Source organism: Macaca nemestrina, chromosome 7 (assembly GCF_043159975.1).
Source record: "Macaca nemestrina isolate mMacNem1 chromosome 7, mMacNem.hap1, whole genome shotgun sequence".
In the NCBI taxonomy this organism is placed as follows: Eukaryota; Metazoa; Chordata; class Mammalia; order Primates; family Cercopithecidae; genus Macaca; species Macaca nemestrina.
The window spans coordinates 70,097,480-70,123,207 of record NC_092131.1 but is presented as its reverse complement, the minus strand read 5'-3'; the positions used below and the strand labels follow the sequence as shown (position 1 = coordinate 70,123,207).

Sequence of the window (25,728 nt, the reverse complement as noted above, 5' to 3'; positions counted from 1 at the left end):
AGCCAGTTCCAGTTGGTATCAGAGTCAGCTTCCTTGTGGCTGTTTGTACGGAGCAAAGTTATACATAATAGATGGGAATTTATATATGTGTGTTTGTGTGTGGAGAGGGTTGGGGTAGATAAAAGGATCTATTATCAAAATAGATGTTTCCAGTCCATATCCAAAACTAATTTTTTGTGTCAACATAGGGACTTATCAAAAAGCCCTTTTGTGATTTTTCTGAACAAGCATATTCATGTTTTTAGCTGAAGGTACTGCTAGGAAAGTCTCCTGAGGTGTAAGCACAGCAGGATATTTTATTTCAGGCTGTAATAAATGGCCCACTCTCCTTTCTTTGGTTATGTTAATTTGAGAGACACATTTCACTTTTTTCCTGCCTTTTTCACTTTTTTCCCCTTACACCTGCTTGTTTTCTCTTGGGTAGTCATTGCAAGGTTGTAACACAAATGATTCAGTCTCTTAGGGAGACTTTTTCCAGTTTCCTAAAATGCTTTATGTGGGGAGACCAGAGGTAGTTGTAACACTGGGAAGAGAAGATTTGCCTTTTTCTGCTCTCTCCTGAGAAAGTATCACCAAAATAACCTAGTTCCTATGGTAGCTCATGCCTGGATCACTACAGTACTGCCAGACTGATTTTTGGCAGCAACATCAGCAAATACAATTAAGAATGATTCATGTCAAGGGACTGATGAACCTTTCCAGTGTCTTTTCTGTAAGTCACTAATAACCTGAATTAACCTTTCTTGTTTGAATAAACACCACTGGCCTTCAATGATTTCTTATGAAAAGGAGGCGAAACACTATCAAGAAAAGTAAGACATTCTCTGGATAAGTGGGAGGAGCTCAAAGTGGATTAATTTGAACGTTAAAGGGAATATAACCTTATTTTACGAAGTATAGCATGCCAGATAATATTGGTTAGGATAAGCTAGCTCATGAAAAAAAGTCAGGACCATGCACACCATGACAGAGTGAGAATCTAGTGAGCCTGATTTGATTTCAGTCAAACTAAATTTCAGACCCAGATTAATATCAACTGCCTTATCAGCAATTCTTTATGGGTTTATAGCTCCTTTGTTAGTTTGGGAGCCTCATTCAGGTGATGAGTGATCCTCTGTAAAGGTGAGACATTCAACCACAAATTCAATAAATTTCAAGCACAAATATATTTGTTCAAAAATCTCAGCCTAAAAGTCTGCTGGGATGATGAGGAATGAAAGACACAAGGACTTTATTTTGTTAAGCACTAGTGAAAAAGGAAAATGCAAGTCCTCCAGATAGTAATGACATCCCCAATGAGCACTTCAACCACAAAGGAAGCAAAATCGAGTTAAAATTCATATGTCTGCTGAGGCTGATCATGAGACCATTTGTAGAAAAGCAGGAACAGAAGATGCTGCTTAACTCTACCTGTAAGTGTCTTGCCAGACATTGTATAAACACTTAACACAAGGAGGAGGAAGAAATAGTGCCCATTATCTTCTGTGATAACACAAGATCTGATTACTTGTTCTCTCAGATACCCTGCAGTTCAGAGTATTAATTTCTCTATACCTTGAAGTGGCCAATAGCAATATCTTTCAGGTCTTTAATTAAAGGCTAAAGGTTGATTTTAGAATCTCCCCATTGTCTGGACCTATTCTGATACAAACTCAACTTGCCACAAAGAATTTCAGGAAAAAAAAAAAAGAAAATGAGATAAAAAAATAGCTGAAAAGGAAAATACCAGTTATTTAATTCAATCTCCATTAAGCTTTCCCTTCACATGTAATCTTTGAGTTAGACAGTTCCTCTCCCATAGGGGTAACACTTTCTTGTCACTAATCCCTGGATAACACAAGTCAGGGGAAACCGGAAATAGATACAATAATAGGTTTGAGTTTCTGGACTTTTCATTTAGCCAATAGTAAGGTAGGAAAGGGGCCAGATAAAAAAATAAAACAACACAGACAGAAAATATCTATTTGTCCAGGGAGAGAACACAAGCACTTGATGGAAAGAAGCCCACAATATACAGGATTGTTTTTTCACACATAAAGCAATATTTTATATACTCTGTGGTGTATTCATTTTAACTTAAGCAAATGCATATACATTAAAGAGTCCCATAGCAGCACTATTTTTAATAGCAACAAACAGAAAATAACTTGTTTATACTAGTAGATGACTAATTATTTAGATCAGGGGTCAATAAACTATGTTTTGTGGGCCAAATCCAGCCTATAGTCTGTTTTTGTCAAGTTTTATCAGAGTACAGTCATACCCATCAGTTATGTATTATCTATGGCAGAGTTGAATAGTTGTGATAAAGACCAAATATTTCACAAAGCCTGAAATATTTTCTGTATGATTCTTTACAGAAAAAAAAATCTGACAACCAGCAATATAAATGGTTGCACATATATTCAATGGAACACTCTGTTACAATGAAGTGAATGTAAAAGGTTGGTATATAACAATATAAAAAGATATCTGATATCAAGAAAAAATGATTCAAAACAGTGTGTATATAAGTATTTTCAGATTCCATTTGCCTAAAAACAAAGCATATGCATGTGCATCAAACTTCTGAAAGCATATACACACACAAAAACTTAATAATGATTACCACTGGTGAATGAAATTAGGAGATAGGACTGGGGAGAGGGAGAATGAAGAAAGAAAAGAGAGAGAAACATTTATTTAATATCCTTCTATATCATCACAAATTTTAAAATACTCATGTTAAATTTATAATTGAAAATAAGCTAAAATTAGAATTATAGAAGCAATAGGAATATAAGAATATTTTATTTGTAGAATGAATTAATGTAATTCTCAATGATACAATGCCAATTTTCTTTTATTATGAATGTTTTTGTTGAATGTTTATGTAATATTTCCTGTGTCTTTGACTAACAGAGTATGTGCTATCTCTTGCTTAAATATCTGTCTGTGATTTTAGTATCACTATTTGCTTTAGATGATTACAACGTACCTCTTCAATAGTGAAGTGAAAAGAATCACTAAGACATTTTATAACATATTTTTGCTGTGAGGAATTTCACATAATAGTGTTGTTTTCCAATACGATTTATAAAGCACTGTCTTAAATCTCTCTTGAGTCTTCACACAAATTTAAAAATTTTTGGTGTTTCTAATTGTACAGAAAGATGTTTGATTTGGGATAAATTATTTAAATATTTCATGATTTCTTAATTTGCAACATAGAAAAATGCTACCTACCTTACCACATAAAAATTTTGTGTTAAGAAGGTTTTTAAGGGTTCCATAAATTATCAATTATTTTGAATATATTCGTTTTGGCACAATTTTAGTGCAATCAAAATGTGGGCAGTCACAAGAAGATTTTTGATAGTAAGTGAGTAGGGAATCAATTAAAACAGTGTTCTAGAAGACCTGTAGTCTAGAATTTTAGACTCTTAGACCACAAATGAACCTGAAAAGTCATACATAAACTGTACAAAATTAGATAATATGGGCTTCAAACAAAAACAACAGCAAGCTCTCTTTCAGTATGAAAACCCTCCTTTTTTTTTTTTTTTTGTGAGCCAGTGCTTGCTTGTTTTCTTGTCTCTAAAATGTGGATGGTTATACTGTATCTGTTTGCCAAATTCATAGAATTCTTGTGAAAATTAAATGGATTAATTTATGCTGGAGAAATCTGTAAATTATAAATCTCTATACAATAATCTCTCAAAATATGGTATGCAGATAATTTTCATTTTTATGTTTTAATGATTACAGATCTATATATATTTACTTCTTTTTTACGGTGAGTGACATGCTACTTTTATTGTAGCTTCCTTTGAAATTAATGTATGGAGGCAAAAATGTGAGTCAACTTAAAAGAAAATTACTAAATAATACTATAGGTAAAATGTGGATATGACAAAAATCGTGATGATGGTATGTGCAAAAGTGAAGTTCAGAAAACATTGCACTGTGAAGATATAAATTCGATTTAGATTTTCATATTTTAGTATATGGTTCTCAACTGGCATTATTTAATTTGCTGTGGTTGCAAACATACTGTGTTAAAACAAGACATATGGAGCTCTTTTACAGCAAAGGAAGAAAGAAATGAAGAAACAGATGCCTGAAACATTTGGGAAAGTAACCCCTCTGCAGCTGAAATACTGGATGTTGCAGGGTCCATTGTCCCAAGTTAGTGTAGGTTGCATTGATTTCCTTGAAAGAAGAAAAACAACGACAGTTAGAGGACTGGAAAGTATACTTCTAGAGAGGGCCTGCAACATTTTTGAGAAATTAACTTTAGTTCATATTACTGTAAAAATTACTCTGGAGAAGTGTGATTTCTACAATGAGCACATCTAACTACATGTCGGATCTGACTTCCCAGACCTGACAGCCCAGTGAGACACTAAAGCTGCTTGAATTATGTACGAGTAGCATATAGGACATGGGGTGGCCTTTGAAAAACCACTTCTGCGTTTACCACCTAATGCTACTGGAATTCTGATTGTATCTTCATGACTTTAGGTGACAAAGGCATACCGAGCTCAGGCTGGGAGGAAGTGAGTTGGGTCAGTGGTGCCCATCTTCCTCTATGACCTACAAAGCAAAAATGTCATGCCATACCCCAGCAACAAGCTCACCCTCAATCTTCCTCTCATTCCTTTCCTTATCTGCCCAGCAGACTGTTCCAAGGGAAGAGGTGCCTTCTCCAGGGCACCTGTACATTGCCCCCTCTTATTTCCTTAAACCTGGGTTCTGCCTGAAAATAATGCATTTTTTTCCCTCATCCAGTTTCATGCCTTGACTTAAGAGTGCAAAAGCAAGCTACTACTGCATTGAAAATTGAGGATTTGATTCCCAGAGTCTCACAAAGCCCTGAAGCAGAGCAGTTCCAATCTCTGCCCTTCATTTAGGATAGTGGTGCTTCCTGGTCTCTAGTACCTGCCTGTGTGACTACTGATTTCTTATGTCTCTGCAAATTCTGGTGACTAAGGAACTGCTTGTGCAGCAGTTCAGAGGCAAGATGGAGTATCTCTTTCCATTATTTATTTAAAACATTCTTTGAAGGCTGCCATTTAACCTCAGCAGGGAAGTTGGAATTTTTCACCCACACATAGTGATTTTATTCCTCTGAAGCCTTATATGAATTATTAAGCTTTTAAGAAAAGAGAGCAAATAGAGTTTTGCAAGGTAATCAAAAGCAAATATGCTAATTTGGGTCTATAGGACAGTATTTTTATCAGAAGGAACATTAAGGTTAGATCCGTTATTCAATTAAATTAAAGAAATCAAGAAAAAGAAAAAGAAAAAGACTAGCAAATTACCTTTGCTGATGGTCGAAACTAGCCCTATCTTGGACTCTCTTAATTGTCTTTCTCAGTATAAAACCTAGTTACTAGGATACGGCCGTGTGGCAGCATCTTTATTAGAAATTGTGTGGGAGAAAAAAAGGTCAGAGGCTCATTTCCAATAACAGTTTGACAAGTAACATGGAGAAAAGGGCAGGAAGGAATTGAGGCTTGTGATGTTTTCTTATATCAAGATTTTGAGATAATAGCACTTATGTGGATAGGAAGTCTCCAGGAATACATTTTATTAATCTCAGGGTTCAAAGAAAAAGACATGGTATCATATTATCATGAAAATTAAAACAAGCCTAAAAAGATACATAAATATCAGGTAAAGGACAAAAATATCATGATCTGTCATTGTTAAAAAACTTTTTTAATCTTAATATCCAAAAGCCCTATAATTATATAGATAGAAGTCACACCTTCAACTACCATAATTGAGGTCAATAGTCAATAGTTAAAGGGCTTAAACATTACAGAAAACTTTCTAAGACCCAGGTGGGTCTCCTAAATCCGACAAAAAGGTCATCATCCCTCTCTGTACTGGTAGATCTTTGTATTAGAATAGAGATATATTTGTAAAATTTGTACTAATGAAAATTTCTTTGAGTTAAACTCCATCTTATCATTGTCTTCTAATGAAATTAAATATATATTAATAAATTAGTAGGTTTTCATAATCAGAATTATGCCAATTTAGAGACACACTAATACATTTCCAAAATTCACATAAAGATGTGAAACCTCTATGGTTAAAAAGTCTAAGTTATTAACAATTTAAATTTACTGTGTAATAAAAAAATCAAGACAATAAAAATACCTGACATTTCAGACACTCTGCCTTATCTCGCCTTCCCTGGGCTTCTCCCTGTCTGGAGCATTGCCATTGCACACAAGACAGAGGGGGTCAGAACAGTGTTGTACAGTTTGGCTTCCAATAAGCCTGTCGTTGAAACTCAGGTCTGCACTAGCTCCCCAGCAATGGTTCTTAACCAGAATGGAATGGCTGAAATGACAAACATAGGATTCAGAATCTAGATGGCAATAGATCTCATTGAGATTCAGGAGAAAGTTGAAACCCAATCTAAGGAATCTAAGGGATCCACTAAAACGAGTCAAGAGATGAAAGACAAAAATAGCTATTTTAAGAAAGAACCATATGGATCTGATAGAGCTGAGAAACTCACTACAAGAATTTTATTATATAATCCCAAGTATTAACAGCAGGATAGACCAAGCTGTGGAAAGAATTTCAGAGCTCAAAGACTGATGCTTTGAATCAACTCAGACAAAAATAAAGAAAAAATAATAAAAAATAATAATCAAAACCTCTGAAAAATATCGGATTATGTAAAAAGACCAAACCTATGACCCATTGGTGTCCCTGAAAGAGAGGGAGAAACTGCAAGCAACTTGGAAAACATACTTGAAGATATTGTCCACAAAAATTTCTCCAATCTTGCTAGAGAGGTTGACATTTACATTCAAGAAATTCAGAGAACCCTTGAAAGACACTATACACAATGACCATCCCCAAGACACATAGTCATCAGACTCTCGAAGGTCAATGGGAAAGAAAAAATATTAAAGACAGCTAGAGAGAAGGTGCAGGTAACCTATAAAGGGAACCCCTTTAGATTAACAGTGGACCTTTCAGTAGAAATCCAACAAGCCAGGAGAGATTGTGGGCCTGTATTCAGCATCCTTAAAGAAAAGGATTTCCAACCAGGAATTTTATAGCCAGCCAAACTAAGCTTCATAAGCAAAGGAGAAATAAAATTCTTCTTAGACAAGCAAATACTGAGGGAATCTGTTATGACCAGACCTACTTACAAGAGGTCCATAAGGAAGTGCTAAACATGGAAATGGAAGATCATTACCAACCACCAAGAAAGCACACTTAAATTCATAGACTATTGACACTATAAAGCAACTACACAATCAAGTCTATATAGGAACCAGTTAGCAACATGATGACAGCATCAAATCTACACATATCCATACTAACTTTGAACATAAATGGGCTAAATACTCCCCTTAAAAGGCATAGAGTGACAAGTTGGATAAAGAAGCAAGACCCAACTGTATGCTGTTCTCAAGAGACCCACCTCACCTGCAGTGACAACCACAGGCTCAAAGTAAGGGGATTTAGAAAGATCTATCAAAAAAACAAAAAACAAAAAAGAGCAGGGGTTACTAGTATTACTTCAGATAAAACAGACTTTAAATCAACAATGATCAAAAAGGACAAAGAAGGGCGTTACATAATGATAAAGTGTTTAATTCAACAGGAAGACTTAACTATCCTTAATATATATGCACCCAACATGGAAGCACTTGAATTCATAAAATAAGAAGTTCTTAGAGACCTATGAAGAGGCTTAGAGAACCGTACAATAATAATGGGAGACTTCAAAACCCCACTGACAATATTAGATCATTTGGGCAGAAAGCTAACAAAGATATTTGAGACCTAAACTCTACACTTGACCAAATATGTCTAATAGACATCTAGAGAACACTCCACCCAACAGCAATAGAATATACATTCTTTTTATCTGCACATGGCACATATTCTAAAATCAACCACATGCTTGGCCATAAAGCAATTCTCAAAATATTCAAAACAACTGAAATTATACCAGCCACACTCTCAGACTACAGCAAAATAAAAATAGAAATCAATACCAAGAAGGTCTCTCAAAACCATACAAATACATGGAAATTAACCTCGTACTGAATGACTTTTGGGTAAACAATGAAATTAAGGCAGAAATCAAGAAATTCTTTGAATCTTTTATCAGTTTCAAAGATACAACATACCAGAATCTCTGGGACACAGCTGAAGGAGTGTTAAGAGAAAAATTTATAGCACTAAATACCCACATTAAAAAGTTAGAAAGATCTCAAATTAGCAACCTAACCTCATACCTACAGGAACTAGAAAAACAAGAGCAAACCAACCTCAAAGCTAGCAGAAACGAAAAATAACCAAAATCCAAGCTGAAATGAATGAAACTGAAATAAGAAAAATCATAGAAAAGAGAAACAAAAACAGAAGTGTGTTTTTTGAAAGAATAAATAAAATTGATAGACAACTAGCTAGAATAATAAAGAAAAAAATGAGAAGAGCCAAATAGACACAATCAGAAATAATAAAGGAGACATTACCACTGACCCCACAGAAATACAAAACACCCCTGATACTATTACAAACTCTTCCATACACACAAACTAGAAAACCTAGAAGAAATGGATAAATTCCTGGAAACATCCTAAGATTGAACTGGGAAGAAATTGAAGTCTTGAATAGACCAATAATGGATTCAGAAATTGAGTCAGTAATAACAACAACAAAAAAAACCCCTACCAAACAGAAAAAGCCCTGGACCAGACATATTCACAGCTGAATTCTACCAGATGTATAAAGAAGAGCTGGTACCACTCCCACAAAAGCCAGTCCAAAAACTGAGGAGGAGGGATTCTAACTCATTGTATGAGGCCAGCATCATTCTGATACCCAAACCTGTCAGAGACACAGTGAAAAAAAGAAACTTCAGGCCAATATCCCTGATTAACATAGATGCCAAATCCTGAACAAAATACTAACAAACTGAATCCAGCAGCACATCTGAAAGCTAATCCACCATGATCAAGTGGTGGATTAGCTTTGGGATGCAAGGTTGGTTCAACATACACAAATTAATAAATGTGAATCATCACATAAACAGAACTTAAAAAAAAAACTCATGTGATTATCTTAATAGATGTGGAAAAGACTTTTGATAAAATTCAACATCCCATAATTTAAAAAACCCTCAGCAAACTAGACATCAAAGGAAGATATCTCAAAATAAGAGTCATCTATGACAAACCCACAGCCAACATTATACCGAGTGGACAAAATCTGAAAGAATTCCTCTTGAGAACTGAAGCAAGACAAGGATGCCTACCCTTACTACTCCTATTCCACATAGTACTGGAAGTCCTACCAGAACAATCAGGCAAGAGAAAGCTATAAAAGGCATCAAAATAGGAAGACAGGAAGTTAAATTACCTCTCTTCACAGATTATTTGATTCTTTACCTAGAAAACCCCATAGTCTCTCCCCAAAAGCTCCTATACTATATCTATCTGATGAACAACTTCAGCAAAGTTTCAGGATATAAAATCAATGTACAAAACTCAGTAGCATTGCTATACATCAACAAATTCCAAGCCAAATAAAGAACACAATCCCATTCACAATAACCACAAAAAGAATAAAATACTTAGGAATACTAACCAGGGAGGTGAAAGATCTCAATGATGAGAATTACAAAACACTGCTCAAAGAAATCAGAGATGGCACAAGCAAATGGAAAAACATTCCATGTTCATGGATAGGAAGAATCAATATTGTTACTACTCAAAGCAATTTACATATTCAGTGCTATTCCAATCAAATTAACAGTGTCATTTTTTCACATAATTAGAAAAAAACTATTCTAAAATTCATATGTAATTAAAAATAAGTCTGAATAGCCAATACAATCCTTAGCAGAAAGAATAAAGCCAGAGCTATCACACTACCTGACTTTACGATAAGGCTACAGTAACCAAAATATTATGGTACTGGTATAAAAACAGACACATAAACCAATGGAACAGGTTAGAGAACCCTGAAATAAAGCTGCACACCTACAACCATATGATATTCAACAAAGCTGACAACAACAAGCTCTGTGGATAGGACTCCCTTTTCAACAAACGGTGCTGGGATAACTGGCTAGCCATATGTAGAAGATTAAAACTAGGCCCTTTACTTTCACCATATAAAAACTCAACTCAAGATGGATTAAAGATAGAAATGTAAAACCTAGAACTATAAAAACTGTACAAGAAAACCTGGGAAGTACCATTCTGGACATGAACCCTAGCAAAGATTCCATAGTGAAGACTTCAAAATCATTTGCAAGAAAACTAAAAATTGACAAGTAGCACCTAATTAAAGAACTTCTGCACAGCAAAAGAAACTGTCAACAGAGAAAACAGGCAACCTACAGAATGGGAGAAAATATTTGCATACTATGCACCCAACAAAGGTCTAATATACAGAATCTAGAAGGAACATAAATCAACAAGAAAACACAAACAATCCCATTAAAAAATGAGCAAAGGGCATGAAAAGACACTTCTCAAAAGAAGTCATATATAAATGCAGCCAACAAGCATCTGAAAAAATGCTCAACATCATTAATTATTAGAGAAATGCAAATCAAAACCCCAATGAGATATCATCTCACACCAGTCAGAATGCCTATTGTTAAGTAAAAAAAAAATATATGCTAGTGAGGTTGTGGAAAAAAAGGGAACACTTACAGACTGCTGGTAGGAATGTAAATTAGTTCAGCCACTGTAAAAAGAAGTTTGGAGATTTCTCATAGAACTTAGAACTAGCATTCAACTTGGCAATCCCTTTATTGAGTATATACCCAAAGGAGTATAAATCATTCCACCATAAAGACACATGCACATGTATGGTTCACTGGAGCACTACTCACAATAGCAAAAACATGGAGTCAACTTAAATATCCAAAAGTGGTGGACTGGATAAAGAAAATGTGAACAATGTATACTATGGAATACTATGCAGCCAAAAAAAATAATTAAATCATGTCCTTTGCAGTAACATGCACGAAGCTGCAGGCTATTATTCTAAGCTAATTAACACAGGAGCAGAAAACCAAATACTGCATGTTGTCACTTGTAAGTGAGAGCTAAACATTGACTACATGGACATAAAGAAGGGAATAATAGACACTAGGGCTTACTTGAGGGTGGAGGGTGGGAAGAAGAGATAGAAGATTAAAAAATCCACCCGTGAGGTACCATGTACATTACCTGGGTGACAAAATGATCTGTAGGCCAAACCCCCCGATATGAAATTCACTCATGTAACGAACCTGCATATGTACACCCTGAACTTAAAAGTTGGAAGAAAAAAACATACAGGTAAATATCATTTAAAACTGTAACTCAGGTCCACCAATTTATTAGTTGTGTGACCTTGGGAGGATCACATAACTCTTCTGAGGCTCAGTTTGTTCAACGATAAAACTGATTGAACAGTTTTCAGGGCCATTATGTCAATGAATGAGATTCTGTAGTTAAGTGGTAGGTATTTAATGAATATTAGCTATTATCAACATTATTATTACTACAGTTTTGGGAAGGAGCCAATCAAGAACAGTCCTCTTCCCTGACTAAAGGTGGAACCAACTGAGGAAAAGACTTCTTTGTCTATTTCTAATAATTCCTCTGTAAATAAAATGTACCCATCCAGTCACCAATACAGCTGGACAGGGACAGGACTCTTACCTTGGAAAGAGGATAGGGATAGAGTAGAACATACTGTCCCACTAGACAGGGATGCTTCAGAAGAGAGAGAGCCCAGAAGACATGAGTCATGCATTCACAGATGCTTCTAAACTCACCTATTCCTTCTACCCTGGGAGGTGTGAACGAGGGGGATGACAGAAGCTGAAATCCCTCCAGGTGGGAACACAAGAGGGATGAACATTGAGATTTCTCCCTAAATATTATTATGAGTTTGATGCCAATGCTTTTAGGAAATTGAAGATTTTATAGCTTAAAAATTTTATTACTATAATACTTGTGTATTTATAATTTAGTGTGTGCATATTATATTTATTTCTCTTATATATATATTTCTCATTCCTTCTCCTTTGATATTTTTTTTACCTTGGTAAATTGAGCTTTTTGATTTCCAATTATTACCTTTTTCCCACTAAAAAATTTCACATTTACCCTTTGCCACAAATTTTGTAGTATCTTCCCCATTGGTGGAGTATACTTTTCCGTCCCATTAGCTTTGTCCATGGCCATTTGACATGGGTTGGTCAGTGGAACGGTTGTAGATGTGAAGTAAGCGGCATCTGAACAGAAGCTTTAAATGAGCTTGTGTGATCATTCTCTCTTTACCCTTAACATTTACCTCTACCATGGGAACACCGTGCTCCAGGCAGTGGCCACTCCTTAATTCTGGATCTCAGCATGAGTAAACATACAAAGATGGCCCACTGGACCTAGTGCAGCCCAGTGAAGTCCATATCTGGTTACCTATGTAACCAACATACCTGCAGCTGACCTGCGTTGCTCATGTAAAGGAATAAATATTGTAAGCTACTATAATTTATGGGTTGTAAGTAGCATAACACAAATGACTAAAGAGTACACCATTTGTTCTTAATAGAGTCTTGACCAGACAGCTTGAATGGTCATGATCTCAGATGAGAGGCAAGGAGAGCAGTCAAAGCTCACGACTAGCTCATACAAAACCTGTGCAAGTGTGCTGTGTCAGTCCCACACCTGGTCACTTGTTCTTAGCACAATGGTGACAGCCAGGTTTCTCACTGAGACTATTAACAGTTTTTGAGTTTGACAAGAGTAGGCAAGGTCAAACACTGGCCAGGTGCTGAAGTGTTACATGTACTGCCAGAAGCAGCACCATTCATATGTACATTCCAAAGGAGGGTTTTCTTAAAGTGAATCTCCTTAAGTTCTAGTAAGTGCATGCCAGTCACAGGTATACTAGATTGTCGTAGCCCTCCTGAATAGTATAATGTAACATGTAAACATTACGAATGTTCAGTTGCAAAAGTGGATTATCACAAATAGGCTAAATCTTATTACAATAAAACATTATAATGGAGTGTTTATGACCCTAAAGATTTCTAAAACCTAGTAATGATCAATTTATTTTGAGAAATATTAAAATTTGATACTTTGTTGCTTTGTATAATGGAATTTAACTAACTTTTTTTTTTTTTTTTGCTTTTTGGGGGGCAATGTACAGCAGAGTGACTAAAGGTGCAGGCTTTTAATGAGCTAACAGCAATCATTTCAAGTCCTGGCCACTCTGTGTCCTAACTTTATATTCTTCGACAAGCCACTTACATTGAGTGGTGTTTAACTTTCCTTATCTGCAAAATAAGAAAAACAGAAACTTCCATAACAAAGTTGTAATAAGGACTGTTTGAGATTATATATGAAAAGTATTTATCCCACTGCTAGAATATTGTAAGCACCAGATGTTTGTAGACATATTTTTACTGTTATTCTTGCCATAATTATGTGTAAAGCACAAGCAACATTCAGTCTTTTAAAAAGTTTCAGCTTTTCATACTTCCAAATGATAAAATATGCATAAAATTTTATCAAAAACCAGAATCCTCCTATCATGACAGGAAAAATATGGAGAAAAAGGAAATTCTATTTTGTTTTGACAAAAGACAAGGCAATAATTTCCATAAATATTCAACAACTAACATTGGAACATTTCATAATGTCACTGCAATTTAGTAATAATTATACTAGTTACACTGTATAGCACTTAATCTTTTTAAGATATTTTGCCAACTGCTTTTTTAATCCTCACAGCTATTTTATTAGAAAAGTTATTTACATGTGTCATATCCTTGCTATTCTTCTCTATCAAAATTAATGATGTTTTCACAAATAATAAGCATTGAAAACTTCCACATCAGATACTATCAATGTTTTACATTTTCTTCACACCTACTTCACTTTCTTCTAGAAGCTTGGATTTTTAACATGAACAACTTAGATTTAGGCTAGCCCATTTCTTTACAACTTTCTCTGTTATTCAATATAAATAATATAAAGAGAAATATGAAAATATTAATATGAATACTCATGTATGCACACCCATATTTTTTATACTTAACATTTTTCCATGTCTGGCTTTTTCAAAAAACAAAGAACCAGAAATAGAGCTGAGGTCCTTTGTGTAACTTGCTTTCTTTTCTTTTTGATATTCTCTAAATGCACCTGCTCTTCCTAAATTTGCTATATTTTTCATTCTTTTAAACTGCATGGAAATGTTACATATATTAATTATTGTGATACAAATTCCATTTTATCTCAATATCTTATTTGGAAATTTATTGATGTTGACTAATTTAGAGCTACACTATCCATTGGAACTGTTGTATAATATTCCTTTGAGCAAATGACAACTCATCCATTTTCAGATTCATGTTTGTAACTGTTTGCAATTCAGCAGAAACTGTTGTTTTTTCTCTTATACCCTTGACACTCACTTTTCCAGACTGAAGGCTGCTTCCTGTGGACACCTGCAGCACTCTGCTGAAAGGTGTCTGTTCTGGCATGCTCAGAGCACACTCAGCTTACTTGCAGGGCAAGTTGAAATGCCAGAGAGCCTGAAGCAGCCTTCATTCAATGATAGGCAGGGATTTGGTGGATAAATACCCTACCTGTTTTTACACCTATTGTGAGACAACTCTGAGGTATTTTTCCCAGCAGTACTTGCCTCATATCCCAAGGTGAGAATTTGTTGATTCTGCACCCTTGGGTTTCCTGTCTTTTCCTATCTCATATCTCTGCTTCCCCACTCATCCTTTTCTGAGATCACCTCCCAAATAAATTATAGGCATACCTTGGAAATATTACAAGTTTGGTTCCAGACCTTCACAATAAGGCAAATATCACAGTAAAGAGAGTCAAATGAATTGTTTGGTTTCCCAATGCATTTAAAAATTATACTTACGCTATACTGTAATCTATTAAGTGTGCAATAGCATTAGATCTAAAAGTAGACATACTTTAATTTAAAATACCTTATTGCAAAAAACTGCTAACAATCATCTGAGCCTTCAGCAAGTAGTAATCTTTTTGTTGGTGGAGGATGTTGCCTCAATGTTGATGACTTCTAATGAGTAGGGTGGTGGTTACTGAAGGTTGGGGGTGGTGGGGGTTGTGGCAATTTCTTTTAAAAAAGGCAACAGTGAAGTTTTCAATATCAATTGGCTCTTCTCTTCATGAAAGATTTTTGTGTAGTATATGATACTATTTGACAGCGTTTTACCCACAGTAGAACTTCTTTTAAAATTGTATTTAGTCCTCTCAAAACTGACTTCTGCTTATCAACTAACTTTATGGAATAGTTTAAAACCTTGATTGTTATTTCAACAGTATTCACAACATCTTCCTCAGATGCTATTCTTGATATTCTTGATATGTTATCTCAAGAAACCACTTTCTTTGCTCATCCTTAAGAAGCAGCTCCCCATTTGTTCAAGTTTTATCATGAGATTTTAGCAATTCAGATACATCTTCAGGCTCCACTTCCAATTCTGGTTTTCTTGCTATTTCCACCACTCCTGCAGTTACTTTTTCTACTGAAGTCTTGAACCCCTCAAAGTCATTCATGAGTGTTGGAATGAACTTCCTCCAAACTCCTGTTAATGTTGATATTTTGACCTCTTCCTGCGAATCATGATTGTTCTCAATAGCATCTAGAATTGTGAATCCTTTTCAGAAGATTTTAACTGAATTTGCCCAGATCCATCAGAGGAATCACAGTCTATGTCAGCTATGGTCTTACACAATGTATTTCTTAAATAATAAGACTTGAAGTTGTATTATGCTTGATCCATGGACTGCAGACAGATCTTGTGTTAGCAGGCATGAAAACAAGATCAACTTTCTGTATATCTCCATTAGAACTTATCAGGGGAAACCAGCCCCCGATATTCAACATGGGTTATTTTCTATTTCCCAAAGTTTTGGCCAGTTTGAGAAATAAAGGGAAAGAGTACAAAAGATATTAATTTTAAAGCTGGGTGTCTGGGGGAAACATCACATGTTGACAGGTTCTGTGATGCTGCCTAAGCCACAAAACCAGCTAGTTTTTATTAGTGATTTTCAAAAGAGGAGGGAGTGTATTAATAGTGTGTGGGTCACAGAGATCACATGCTTCACAAGGTAATAAAATATCACAAGGCAAATGGAGGCAGGGCGAGATCACAGGAGCTGGGCAAAATTAAAATTGCTAATTTAGTTTTGGGCATGCATTGCCATTGACAACATCTTTTCAGGAGACAGGGTTTGAGAGCAGACAAATGGCCTGACTAAAATTTATTAGGTGAGAATTTCCTCATCCTAATAGGGCTGGGAGCGCTACAGGAGACTGGGGCTTATTTCATCCCTTATCTGCAACTGTAAAAGACAGACTTTCCCAAAGTGGCCATTTCAGAGGCCTCCCCTTCAGAACGCATTCTTTTTCTCAGGGATGTTCCTTGCTGAGAAAAAGAACTCAGCGATATGCCTCCTATTTGCTTTTGAAAGAAGAGAAATATGGCTCTGTCCCGCCTGGCCCACAGGCAGCCAGACTTTAAGGTTAGCTCCCTCATTCCCTGAAAATCGCTGTTATCCTGTTCTTAAGGTGCCCAGATTTCATACTGTTCAAGCACACATGCTCTACAAACAATTTGTGCAGTTAACACAATCATCACAGGGTCCTGAGGTGACATTCATCCTCAGCTTATGATGATGACAGGATTAAGAGATTAAAGTAAATACAGGCATAGGAAATCACAAGAGTATCGATTGGGGAAGTGATAAATGTCCATAAAATCTTCACAATTTATGTTCTTCTGACATGGCTTTGCCGGTTTCTCCATTCGGGGTCCCTGACTTCCCGCAACAGAACTCTTGGGCAACCAAGTGTATTGTCAATGAGCAGTAGTATGCTGAAAGGAATTATTTTCCAAGCAGTAGATCTCAGCAATGGGCTTAAAATATTCAGTGAACCATACTCTCAACAGATGAGCTGTCATCCAGGCTTTCTTGTTCCATCTATAAAGCATGGTAAAGTAGAGTTAGCATAATTCTCAAGGGCAATAGGATTAGCAGAATGGTAAATGATCATTGGCTTCAACTTAAAGTCACCATCTGTGTTAGACCCTAACAGGAGAGTTCATCTCCGTTGAAAATCTGTTGTTTAGTGTTGCAACCTGCATGCATAATTTTAGCCTGATCTGGATAATTTTCTGCAGCTTCTGTATCAGCACTTGCTGCTTTCCATTGCATTTTTTATGCTATGGAGACAATTTCTTTCCTTAAACTTCATGAACCAACCTCTGCTATGTCAAACTTTTCTTCTGCAACTTCCTAACCTGTCTCTACCTTGATAGAATTGAAGAGAAGTAGGGGTCTTGCTCTGGATTAGGCTTTGACTTAGGAGGATGTTGTGGTTGATTTGATCTTTTATTGACAACTAAAACTTTCTCCATATTAGCAATAAGGTTGTTTCACTTTTCTATTATTTGTGTGTTTACTGGAATATCCCTTTTCCAGAAATTTTCCTTTGTATGCATAAGTTGGCTGTTTGGTGCAAGAGGCTCAGTTTTCAGTCTACTTTGGCTTTTGGCATACCTTCCTCAAAACTAAGCCTAATTCTTTCTAGATTTTTATTCAAAATGAGAGATGTGAATCCCCTTCTTTTTCTTAAACACTTTCTTGAACACTTGAGACCATTGCAGGGTTATTCATTGGCCTAATTTCAACATTGTTGTGTCTCAGGGATTAGGGAGGCCCAAGGAGAGAGAGGGAGATGAGGGAATGGTTGGTTGGTATAGCAATCAGAATATATACAGCCTTTATTAATGAAGTTTGCTGTATAATATGAGTACCACTACTGGGACCCAAAAACACTTACAATAGTAACATCAAAGATCACTGGTCACAAACCACCATAAAAATAATAAGAATGCAAAAGTTTGAAAATTATAAGAATTACCACAATGTGACACAGAGACACAAAGTGAGCACACATTGTTGGGAAAAATCATACTAATGGACTTGCTTGACACAAAGTCAAACTTGAAGTCCAGGAGTCCATGGAATTTGAAATCCAGGTGGCAAAATCCAGCCTGCCACCTGTTTTGTACAGCCATTGAGCTAAGAATGGATTTTATATTTTTAAAAGATAGAAAAGATCAAAAGAAGACTAATTGTCTTTGTTTTGTGCTACTATAATAAAATACCATAGACTGAGTAACTTATAATGAACAGGAATTTATTTGGCTCATGGTTCCGGAGGCTGGGAAGCCCAAACTCAAGAGGCCACATCTGGTGAGGGCCTTCTTACTATATCATAACATGGAGGAAGACATCACATTGAGAGAGAGCAAGAGAGGGCCAAACTCACTTTTATAACAAACCTATTCTTGTGATAATGAATGCACTCCAATGATAGCAACATTAATTCATTCATGAAGGCAGAACCCTCATTACCTAATTACCTTTTAAAGGCCCCACTTCTCAACACTGTTGGAATGGGGCTTAAATTTCCAACACATACACTACGGAGAACACATTCAAACCATAGTATGAATTTTTCATGACACACAAAATTGTGTTAAATTAAATTTTTAGTATCCATAAGTAAGTTTTTGTTGGAGTTCAGTCATACTTATTTACTTACTTATTATCTGTGGTCATTTTTATACTACTACAACACAAATAAATAGTTGCTACAGAGACTCTATGGCCTGCAAAGTTTAAAATACTTATTATCTAGACTTCTGCTGAGAAAATTCACTGATCCTTTCTCTAGGATATATATTTAGAAGTAGAATTTCTATGTTAAAGATAATGCATATAAATAAATAAAGATTTAAACATTATATGTATAATATAAAATAAGAATATTTTTATGTTATAGATATATACTATAAACTTTGCCAAATTGCTCTCTAATGTAGTTGTTCCAACTTATACTTCCACCTACCAGGAGCATTTGTGTGTTTCCACTTCTTTGTATTCTCACCAGGATTTTTTTTTTTTTAGCACTTTTCTAATACTTGCTAAACTATCTTTTTAACCAAGTAAATATTCATGTCTCAGCCTCCTTTAAAGACAATGATATCTAAAATTGTTTTGCTTTGAAAAAAATCTTTATTTTTGTGGATTACCTTTAAACTTTTGACAAATGATATTGACTTCCACTTATGGGGGTGATAGAAAATTTCCTCTTAAAAAATTTTAAGGAAAAAGAGTAAGTCAATTAAAAGATAAACATTAAGTATATAACTGTAAAGTGATATCCAGATGTAGTGAAGTCATAAAGATGGATTCTGAATGATTGAAATTTGTGAATCAGTGAAGCAGTGGAAACTTGCCATCTGTATTTTAATTGTGGATCAATCATTTGCCAGTTGTGTGTTCTTGGACAAATTATTTATACTCTCTACATTTCAGTAAAATGAAGATAATTGCTAAAGCTTCCCTATTTCTTTCATAGTGTTATTTTGGAGATCTATCGAGATTATAAGTTAGAGCTCAATGAAAGTGTACAGTACAGTATAAAAGTAAGACATTGTTCTGTTACACCATCTCCATGTGGTGCCTGTATATAACCTCCCTGAAGTTTCTACTGTTCTCCCCAAAGACAATGGACATGGTCCACTTTTTTGTTTGGTTTTGCTCACATTGATAACTGTCAATAGCACTAGCTCCACGCTCTCCATTTCTGCTAGTAGAAATTCTATTGACTGTTCATTAGCCTTTTTCTATTAAGTGTTCCCCAGATTCTATTCCCTCTTGTCATGTTACATATCTTCCTCCAGTAAATCTTTGTATCATTTAAAGATGTTCTCTGACAACATGGAATATATTTCACTGTCTATTCTTGGACTGCTTATGCATTATGAACATAGATGCTGTACTCCTTTGGCAACTTCTTCAGACCTAGCATAGTTTCTTGTACAAAATAGTAGCATATGAATATATATATTGACCTTAATTTCTTTTATAAGGATCCATTATCCCTTTTAAAAGTATGTTTGCCCCAATTTTGCCTACATGGCTGAAAATATGAGGCCTCAATATGGTGTACGGGTTCCTCTAAGGTGGACCTCATCCTACCTCTTCAGGCTCATCTTATAGTAGCCTGTCTTCTCTCTCTCTGCTTCAGCTGCACTGACCTGCCAGTCCCCCAAACATGCATGCTCCTTCAGCAGCAGGGCTTTGGCACATGTTGTTCTGAGTACATAGAATAATCTCAATTCCTTTCATTTATTAATTTTTACTCACTTTTCAGACTTGATTTCAGTGGTGTCTTCTCCAGGGAAGCCTTGCTGTATCTCGACTATGCCAAATTCCCCTCTTGCATGCCCTGATAGCACTAGACTATTCATTGGCAGCATTCATCATAGTGGCAACTTTACACTTATTTATGTGATTATCTGGTTAATGTTAATCCTACCTGTTAAGCCTTGAGCTTCACGAAGACATGGGAATGTTTGTTTTTCCTCACCATTGTATCTCTTGCATCTAATAGCATGGTACATTGTAAATGCTCAATAAATATTTGTTGGATGTTTGACTGAATGACTAATAAGTTGCTCTATTCCCTGCAAAATCAAATCAAACCTAGTGTCCTTTCTTGCTCCCATCTTCCACGATCAGAAAGAAAATACATACGATCAATGGCATAAATTGAGCTTTATCTACTCTAGCCAAGTCATTTGGGAAAACTTCCAGGGTGTCAAGACACCAGTCATTGCTTCCAGGAATCAGTGACTCCCTGCAGCAGTTCTTAGTGACCTGCTATTACTGAACCCCTGCCCCTTGAAAGCTATATCTTCCCCAAGCAAATGCCAGAATGCTTTCTGTGATAGCTGGACTCCAGCTGCAGTCTTCTCTAAATATATCCATGTGCCATTTTACCTTAAATTTCTATCTAAAAATAATCAGGTTGTTGAACTACAGCAGAGTAATACACAATTTAAATTCAGTTGCCAAGAGGCACATTTTTGCTTAAGAACAGGCAATCTTGCACTTGGTTTCTGACATAAAAAGACCAGTCTTGCTGTGAAGCATGAATTACAGATAACCCTTGAACATTACACATCAAACCTGACACTAAGGGCAGCCTCTCTCTCTCTCTCTCTCTCTCTCCCCCTCCCTCTCTCTCTCTCTCTCTCTCTCTCTATATATATATATATATATATATATATATACACACACACATACACACACACACGTATGCAATTATTATTTAAACTCTATATTTTAAAAGCTTCCTTTATAGCCAACAATGGTAGACTTCATCACGAATTATTAGTTTTAATATGATGACAATATATTAAGGCAGAGAGGATTTTAAAAAGTACTTATCTTTTTGCCACTTCAGTATATAATATTCTTTTAACTCTGACCCCCAATCTCTTTTTTTAGAATTTCCAAAGAGTTCCAAGAGGTTGTATTTGAGTGAAGATAAAATATAGTGAGATCAAGATGCCATGTTTACATATCCTTATTTTAAATATCCTCACAGTATAGCTCTGGCAAGGACATGGTCCATGAACAAGATGTCAGCATTTGATAGGATAAAAACAACAACAACAGCACTTCTTATGTTGAAACTGGGCCAAGGCCTCTTTCAGCAACATCATCTACAGTCTCCCCACAACCCTGTTAGCCCATGTGTGCTACTGAGGACCACACAATTGAACCACAGGGAATCATCTTTTCCAAGATTTCAGTGTGGACAGATACTTACTTGTTTTGATCTAAACTTACCTCTTTAACTTTTGGATCCCAAGCAAAACAAATGCTTAAAAGAACAAATACTTGCTTTTAACCAGAGGAAATGATCAAGCAAATGGCCTGGATACTATAGCAGTGAGTACTTGTTTAGTCACTCACCTAATCAGGCAGAGAAATTATTATAGAAAATGTTAATATGTAATTCTGGATTTTCTAAATTAATGAAGACTCTCATTTCCATTTTCAAACAGTGCTGTTGGGTATCATTTGTGTTTAATGCCACATTGTTGCTGGGTTGGTAGTGGATTGGCACTGAAATGGAATATAGAAAAGTTGCCAGTGAATACCAGAGTGGCCCAGGAAGAAAGAACGCCAACAGAACATCTGGGTTAGAGATACAGCTGCTTTGGGGAAGGCTCTTATCCTTGTAGATTGGGTGATAAAATTCAGTGAGTCAGAACTTATATTACTGTGTGTTTCATAACAACTTTCTAACACAGTGTTAGGGTGAGGGTGCCAGGCCTGCTATTTACAGTGGAACCATTTGTGTTTCATTTGATTTTGCTTGATTGCTTCCATTGCATTGTAATAAAACTTGCACAGAAGTTTTGATAAAGAAGACATCTTAATATTTTTAATATTGCACTTTAAATTTTTATTGAAATTTGAGTATGTGTCAATGTAAAACTCATGTCATGCTTAATTTTGTTTGGTGGAATAAACAAACATTGATGTGAAAAGGAGTTTTTAACTACAAAATGATATAATGTTACGTCGACAGTGGTTATCTCTGGCTGGAAAGTTTTGAATGATTTAAAATTATTCCTTTTTATTTTTCTCTGTTTTCTAAATGCCTTATTTGTATTATAAAAGTGCACACACATACATATATGTGCATGTATGCATACATGTGTACATATATGCATATACAGATATATTTAAGTGGATACTTTTCCTTAGGCAGAGCTGTTATTTCAAAAGCACATGATATTTTCACCCTCCAAGATTCTATCTCAGAAGTGTGTGTTTACGAGGTAGGAGAAATGAAGAGCAGGGGAGAAAGTGTGTGACAGAGCAAAGCAGAACATTTCATCTCTTCTCTTGTCTGTAACTGTTGTCTGCAGGTAGGTCTTTTGCTTCCACTTTTCTCTTGGGTCCCATATGGCTTGGTTATAGAAATGTCACTTTTGAAACTACAAAATTCAGGACAGGAGAAACTCGAGGACCAGACCGTCCCTGTGGTGGGACATGAATCCTGCCTATGCTGTGCAGCCTCCTAACCCTTTTGAGTTTCTGTCTGCTCCCCAAGTCTGGTCCTGGGAGCCCATGATAGCCTTCTACATCATTCATATCTTTTTTTCCTTTGGATAGCTGAGTTTACTTTTCTTACTTTCAGCCAAGAACTGACTGACATAACTAAGATTAAATAAAATAAACATGTCTTTTTTTTTTTTCTATGTGAGATGATCAATAATCACTAGAAACTTCCTATGGGAAAAGACTATAGGATATGAGTGTCCTCAACAAAGTTTTAATTTGTGATTTCTGCAGCAGCAAGCCAGCTCTGGGTCTTTCTCTATTTAATCATAGTAATGATGATGCATTGTTCTTTTACATCCATCAGGCTGCTTTCACCTTTGGTTACATGGAGAAGGAACAGAAGTCCTAAAGATAATAAATGGAAATATTGTTTCACCTGGAGTTTAACTCTTTTAAAAAATTATATTTGTAACCTGCTTTACAGTGGTAGATTATGGACCTATAGAGGGGTTGTCATTGAATTTAGTCTCTGAAGAGAATTCAGTAATTATCTAGGAGCATTCTCTCAATTTATAGCTAAAAAGCTGAATCCCTCGGTAGTTAAGAGACTTACCCAAATCACATAGCAACTTAAACGTACAAAATTAGACTTAAAATTCGTGACTTCTGAATCTTAGTCAAAAATTCTTTCTCTAGATGTCACTCTCCAAAGAGTTCATGATTTAAACAAAAGGATTGATGAATGAAATAGCCACTTTGCTTTGAAAAGAATAGTAAATAAATTCATAAGAATACTTTTTGGACTATGGCCAAATAATATTCCAGTCAGTATTTGCCTCACTTACCACCTATGTTGCTTTGATTAACATGTCTGGTAAACTCTGTCTTTAGATAAGAAACAGAAACAAGTGAAATACATATTTAGATGATTCTCTTTTCCCCTCTTTTTCTTAATTATACATCTTAACTGTATTCTTTTTCTTACTATATTGAAGGTGGTTACGGAAGCAGAAAACGTATCTCTGATCTGTCTCCATTCTTTCTGAATGCGTGACTGTTGCCTGGAGCCCTGCAGCGTGCAGCTAACTGAGAAGTTTTAGTGCTCCAGGGACACTTGCTGTATTTCCAGGCTTGGCTATTTCATATTATGTTTCCTTTCTGTGTGTGTCTTGCCTCCTGAATGAGATTGTGCTCTGAGGGGGCCTTTGGCAAATTATTTTTGGTGGCTTAACTTTCATTCAACATATATGCACTGAGCATCTACAACCCGTGCTGTGTACTGTGGTAAGAATTAGTGGCACAAGTAGGAGAAAAACCTCCTCCTGCCCTCAGGGAACCGACACTCTATTCAGAGCAATGTGCATTTTAAAGTGACAGATGATAAGAAATAATACACAATCAAACAAAGTAGGATACTGAGCTCTCTTAAAAATTTATTATTATATCCTTAAGAACTCAGATTAAGGAGTTCTGTTAAGAAATTATAACTAGTACTTTGGGCAGCCTGGAGGGGGCTCTCCAGCAGCCTGTGAAGACAATTATGCTGGTAAGACAAAATGTATTCCTGTGAATAATTAAAATAATTAAACTGTTTATAATATACATTAGTCATTTAATTGCTGATTTTTCCAAGACAGAAAGAGTATATGTTTTTACAAAATGCTTAGGAAAGGTCAATGTGAGCCAAATGGTGGCAAATAGGCTGACAACTCTGTGAAGGTGAAAGGAAAATGGGTAACATAAACTCTGTAGAATGATAGGGTGACATGCTAGGGGCTTAAAATCACCTTCGTCTTGGCAATAGTATTCAAAGGCTCCATGTTTTCATTGTTGTACAGTTTCATTCATTCCTTCAGCACATCCTTTGAGCACAACATTTTTTTTTTTTTTTTTTTTTGAGCAGACACTGTTCTAGACACTTGAGATACATCAGGACAAAGACGCCTGACCCTGTGGGCCCACATTCTCAGCAGGGGAATATAGGAGATAAGCAAGGAGCATGTGAATATGCAAATGATATAGTATGTTGAGGGATATAAAGGCTAGAAAGCAAAAAGGAGATGCGGGCATAGTAAGAGGGATTAGCAATACTAGAGTAGAGAGTTTTTAAAGTGTTCACAATAGGACTCCTTAAGATAGTGACATTTGAGCATTACTTGAACAAGATCAGGGAGTTTACTACATGGAGGAAGATCATTCCAGGCAGATACAAAAAGTGCTAAGATGGGCATATAAGTATGCCAGACAGGCTGGAACAGAGTGAGGGAGAGGCAGTGGGTTGGAGATGAAGTTAAATTATATAGCATCTTTCAGTGTGGTGTAAGGACTTTCCCTTTGACTGTAAGTGAAATATGGAGCCACCACAGCAATCTGAGCAGAGGAATTACATGATCTGATTAACACTTCGAAAAGCATTAGTCTGATGACTGTGCTGTGTATACACTGGAGGGCAATGGTAACAGCAGAGTCCAGCAGGAGGTGATGGCACCAATCTCAGATAGAGAAGAGGATAGTGCAGATCTGGTGGGTGGCAATTCAGGTGTTGAAAAGTAATATGTTTCTATTTACATTTTGAAGGCAGAACCAATAGGACATGCTGATGACAGATGTGTGACGTGAAAGGAAGAGTCAAAGATGACCCTAAGATTTTTTCCTAAGAAATCCCATTAATTCAGATGGGAAAAGTGATAGATGGAGCAGATGTGAAAGAGATGATGAGTTCAGTTGTGGGCATGTTGAATTTCAGATGTTAATTAGA

At 35.9% G+C, this 25,728-nt stretch overlaps 1 long non-coding RNA gene across 1 annotated transcript in view; it reads left to right on the top strand.

Annotated features, from left to right (window-relative positions):
- Positions 1–2,359: 2,359 nt before the first annotated feature.
- Positions 2,360–25,728, top strand: part of LOC139364312 (uncharacterized) — a 32,658-nt gene continuing 9,289 nt past the window's right edge. Inside the window, exon 1 of the long non-coding RNA XR_011625928.1 lies at positions 2,360–2,444. This is a non-coding gene — a long non-coding RNA (uncharacterized lncRNA). The remainder of the gene's footprint in view (positions 2,445–25,728) is intronic.